The 6,029-nt window shown below is 33.5% G+C and overlaps 1 pseudogene; it reads right to left on the reverse strand.

Annotated features, from left to right (window-relative positions):
• Positions 1–2,985: 2,985 nt before the first annotated feature.
• LOC125113058 (olfactory receptor 4A16-like) lies at positions 2,986–3,971 on the reverse strand (annotated as a pseudogene).
• Between the last annotated feature and the right edge of the window lie 2,058 nt (positions 3,972–6,029).

Genomic DNA, 6,029 nt, shown 5'->3' on the forward strand with positions numbered 1-6,029 from the left:
AACCAATCGAGCCACCAGTGAACTCCATGGATGATCATTTTTAATGAAATTTTTTTATGGGATAATACCACAGTTATCCCTATTGAAGCTAAAAATGAATCCAGATTTCCCTTCTCACAGTTGTTACCCATGTTTTCCTATATGAAGTAATGCAATAGTATAATAATGAGAAATATGATATAAAGTATTTGAAGAAAGAGATTTGAAGGAAAAGTCAATAATGTGATAATCATTGTTTATCTAGCAAATTCAAGAGTTAACTGAAAATCTATCATATTAAAATATAAATTTGTCAAGTGATTGAATTCAAAATTACACTGAATATTCCAATAAAATTAAATTTAAAAAATTAAACATATGAATATTTGCAAATGAAGTGACTGACAAAGGATTAATCTCCAAAGTTTATAAACAGCTTATGCAGCTCAATACCCCAAAAAAAACATAAAAAAATCTGAACAGACAATTCTCCAAAGAAGACATACAGATGGCCAAAACACACATAAAAAGATATTCATCACTCATTATTAGAGAAATGCAAATCAAATCCATGATGAGGTACCACCTTACACCAGCCAGAATTGCCATTATCAAAAAGTCTACAAGCAATAAGTACAGGAGAGGGTGTGGAGAAAAAGGAACCCTATTACACTGTTGGTGGGAACTAAAATTGGTGCAACCACTGTGGAAAATAGTACAGAGATTCCTCAGAAAACTAATAATCAAATTATCATTTGATCTAGCAATCCCACTCCTGGGCATCTATCCAGGGAAAAACCATGACTCAAAAAGACACATTTACTCCAATGTTCATTGCAGAAATATATACAATGGCCAAGGCATAGAAATAACCTAAATGTCCATCAATAGAAGATTGGATAAAAAAGGTGTGGTACATATACACAGTGGAATATTACTCAGCCATTAAAAGGAAAGGAATAATGGCATTTGCAGCAACACTGATGGACCTAGAAATTTTCATGCTAAGTGAAGGTAGTCAGAGAGTGACACACCAATATTGAATGTTATCACTTACATGCATAATCTAAAAAAAAGGACACGATGAACTTTTTGCAGAACAGATACCAACTCACAGACCTCAAAAAACTTATTACTTCCAAATGAGACAGGTTGTGGGGTGGGAGGATGAGATGGGAGTTTGGGATGGAAATGCTATAAAATTTGGTTGTGATGATCATTGTATAACTATAAATGTAATAAAATTCATTGAGTAATAAAAAATAAAGCTTTAAATTCAAAGACATAAGTAAAGTAGAAGAAAATGTTTATTACTTTTTATGTAAAATTTAGGTAAAAAGGTATGAACTATAATGATAGTGATTGACAACATTAAAATAAAAAGTATAACACTTACTCTAAAAGCACTACATAGGAAATTTTTTTGTTTTATACTATACTATAATATATAAAGCCTTTCTTAAATCAGTAAAACATTTTGAACATGTCAATTACCTTAGACAAAATATATGGAAAAGCAATTCATAAAAAAATAGCAATGGCAAAATAATTCACTATAAACTAAATAAATCAAATTGTTGATTTAAAATGAAATATAAATTTGATTGTAATATAAAATTACAAATATTTTTGAAGATTGATGTTCATTAAGACTGTGGGAAAGGACAAAATATATATAAAGACAGTTATTAAAATATATGAAATAATGTTTGTGAAAATTTTGAAATTTTAAGAGCGCTAAAGACATAACAGAGAGTAGAAAGATTCATTGTCAATTGCATCTTTGCAATTTCAATATAAAAATTCCAATAGCTTTTTTTTAAACATCATAAACTGAATTAAAATGTATAAGGAAAAAATGCCTTGTTAAGCAAATCACCCCATAAAAAAGACTAATGAGAGATTTGTCCTGTCAGACTTGTTCACTTATTTTGAATAAGCTAATTTATTATATGAGTGATTACAAGTTTAGAAAATTGATTAGTTGACAGTAATGGATAAGCCACAACTAATTTCAGACATAAATGAAAGCTCAACATGTGAAAGGATAGACAATTTGGTAAGTGAATCTTAAGACAATCACCTATCTCTCTTAGGAAAAAAAATAGCACATTTACTTTAAAGTGTATGCAAAAATTAATGTCTGATGAATTAAAATTGGAAATTAGAACATATGAAATGTTGAAATCTTTAGAACACAATATAGATTTATATTTTTTCTGATCATACAGTAGAAAATTAAATGTTAAGAAAGATATAGAAGAACTAACAATCCACATAAAGAAATTTGACTACATTTAGAAGTTCCTATTCATCAAGTGATATGATAGAAATGTAGAAAGGAAGAACCACAAACTGAGAAAAGACCTTTGCAATGCGTAGGTTAAAAAAAAAAAAAAACAGAATCAGAACAGAGGATTTCTAAAGAATCATTAAGACAAAATCAGAAACTCTGTCTACTTTATGAAGAATGGCAAAAATACACATAACAACCAGTGAAGAAAAGCCTGAAAATATGTTTATAACTTGGATTAGTGTGATTATTCTATCCTAATAATCAATATCTATATTCCATTTTCCTCATCAACTACATCTCATATAACAAAACTGCTTATTGATAGTGTCTTTAACCACAGTATCTTCTCCCTTCTAAATACCCTGAACTGTAAATACATGAACATTGACCTAAAGAGTGGATATCATTTATTTGGGTGGAAAGTAAAATTTCAAAGATAGCTTGTTTCCCACTTTTGAAAAGATAATTTACTTTCTTCTAAAGTCTGATTTTAATATAAACTAAAAATATAAAGTCATAAGATAAACTTAGTTTATTTTCCTTGTAATAGGATGAATAACTCTGCCTTCTGTTGAACTTGAAGAATTTCTCTACTAGATTGATTCTATCCTCAAAGTACAATTTATTCTACTCTTTGATGCTTTTTTAAAATTAAAGAAAAGCATCTCTACAGAGTCCATTGATTTGAATAAGTCACCCATTAATAGAATTTACTGCCTATTTGTTGTCGCAGGATTAGTAACAACTGTATTCAGTGTGGGAGAAATATTCTTATTCTACCTACAGATAAATCTTGATGCCAAAGCTTTTCCATGGAATTTTTCATCTCCAAGTTACTCAAGGTGCGTATTAAAGGATTCAACATGGGAGTGATGACATTATAAACCACAGTTACAGATTTATCAATGGGAAATCTAGAAACAGGTCTCACATACATGAAAATACAGGGAACAAAGAAGAGGACCAGCACCATGGTATGAGAATTGCAGGTAGACAGGGCTTTGTGCCTCCCTTCCTGACTATGAGTTTTAAGGGAATTCAGGATGACTCCATAGGACATTAGTAGAAGGAGAAAGATGGCCACACAAATTGCTCCACCATTGCCAATACCAGTGAAACCTGCAATGGAAGTTTCAGTACAGGCAAGTACCAACAGTGGGTACATGTCACAAATGAAGTGGTCAATGAAATTGGTGCCACAAAAGGGGAGGCTGTGCACAAAGAGAAGTTAAATCACCAAGTGCATACAACATCAAGCCCAAGCCACCACCAGTAGCAGGATGCACACCTGTCAATTCATGATAGTCAAGTAGTACAGTGGCTTAAAGATGGCCACATAGCCAAAATAGGCCATCACCACCAGAATGAAGACCTCAGAACCACCAAACAAGTGCTCTAGAAAGAGATTCCCATGCAAACTGGGAGGGGAATTGTCTTTTTACTGCAGAGAGTCTGTAATCAGTTTTGGGGAAATAATCATGGAATAAACCACATCCATGAGTGACAGATAGGCAAGGAAGAAGTACATGGGAAAGCCCAGGGAGGGACTGGCAAAAACAGTCACCATAATGAGCAGGTTTCCCAACATCATCACAAGATAGATGAGTGAAAACAGGACAAATAATACTTTCTGTTCCTCAGGCTCCTGAGTGAGGCCCAGGAGAAAAAAATCTGTTAAATTGTTACTATGTCCCATTTAAACTTGTATAAATGTTATTTCAAAAATTAAAGCTCAGGATACCCAGACCTGTAATGAGATTGTGAACATGACTATGAATATAGCTGTTATATCATGGAGCACATTTTCCTTCTTCTACAGTGGTTTTCACACAATTAACACCTAATAAATATCTATTGAGTTCTTCTCCCAATGAGCCCATTAAAACTTCATTTGGGAGTTCCCATTGTGGCTCAGTGGACCTGACTAGTATCCATGAGGATGCAACTTCAGTCCATGGCCCTGTTCAGTGGATTAAGGATCTAGCATTGCTGTGATTTCTGGTGTGTGTCACAGACTCAACTCAGATCCTGCGTTGTTGTGGCTATGGCATGGGTCAGCAGCAGCAGCTCCGATTTGACCCCTAGCTTGCCTAGGCTAGGAACTTCCATATTCCACAGATGTGGTCTTAAAAAAATGAATTTTCTGCTCTGTTTCTCCTTAGATGGTTTCATTTGGGCTACAAGCCAGAGGCTATATCTCTATGTCTTAGTGGATCTTCTATAGCAAAGCATAATCAAAGGGCCAATAGGCAGTCATACATTTACTGGAAACTTCCTGAAACTGTGTCAGTTATTGGCACAGAAGACAGCAATGACCCTCCAGAAACACACTCTGATGGTGACAATAAACTCAAAATTTGCATAGTCAGTCTTCCAAGTTGGTAGCATTTGCAGTGAGTACCTTTACAATATGAACTGAGGTAGCACCTGAAATAACATCTTTTCTGGAATAATTCCATTAAAACTATGATAAACCACTATTATATACTCAATCTTTCATGTCTCAAAGGCTGTTTCATCTTAATGAATCTCTCATTAAAGTTCAAGACACTAGAATATTAGCTGTATCAAATAACAACAAAATTATTTAGCACACTGTTCCCTATATCAATTACTTGTTCTGACTCTTTGACAATCAGATTTTTAAAGAGTTGTAGTTCTCTTCATTTAATTTTTACCTGTCTGACAACACTTAACACAGATACAGTAAGTACATAGCACATGTCAGGATATATTTTTGAATTGAACTGACTGACTCATGATTATCACCAACTATTGCATTAACCGATTAGCAGCTAGTATTTATTTTCAAAACCCTTGGGGTGAATTAGGTAGTGAGGGAGGAGAAAATGGACACTAAAAAAAGAGGCAGATGATAGTGGAACATGGTTTTATTTAAAATGCTTAGATACTGAGAGTGCTCAAAAAATAGGATTTCAGTGCCCAGATTCAGAAAGTAGCATACTCAAGGAGAAAAATCCAAAGTCAGTGTAAGAAATCATGGACCTGAGTTCTTTTTTATGTGTAATCACTAGGCTATCTTAGTTCACTCATTAGAAAATAAAGAGATTGATGGAGGTGATGTTAGAATACCTTCCCATCTAACTATACATTTTAATGCAGCCCCAGCTTATTCTACTCTGATAATACTTTTTCTTTATTCATATTTTTTCTAATTAAATAAAACTTTTCAGATTTTTCATCAGTACCAGAAAAAAGCTAGCAAGCAATAAAGGGATTTGACAACAGAAACCAAATAACAGCTACAAGGCTCTCATTTAGGGTATTCCAATTTAAAATCCCAAACATCCTTGGACATAGAGTAGAATGCAGTGATGAATCATGCAGGCTCTGGAGCTGCACTGCCTGTGTTGGAAATTCCATCCTCATCGCTCACTACCTAGGTGACCTCAAGCAACTTAATAAACCACTTTGTGCCTCAGTGTCCTCATTTTTAGAATAGGGTACCAATCACACCTTCCTTTTATGGTTGTTCCTTTATTGCAAGTAAAGTACCTAGACCTATCCCTAGCACCTGTAAAGCCTTAATAAATGATAAGGATTATTAATGTCTTTGAGTGCTTCTTTGTGACCATTTCATTAGAACAAATCATATGGATTTTGTCAATTTGATAAGAATTATAGACAAAGTCCTAGATTAAAAAACATTATGCTTATAACTCACAAACCCATATTTGGGCATAGGATAAGATTGTAAGCCTTAGGAATTAACTTTACTATTGTATACTAGTAT

The sequence above is a fragment of the Phacochoerus africanus genome, chromosome 12, assembly GCF_016906955.1.
Source record: "Phacochoerus africanus isolate WHEZ1 chromosome 12, ROS_Pafr_v1, whole genome shotgun sequence".
Classification (NCBI taxonomy): Eukaryota; Metazoa; Chordata; class Mammalia; order Artiodactyla; family Suidae; genus Phacochoerus; species Phacochoerus africanus.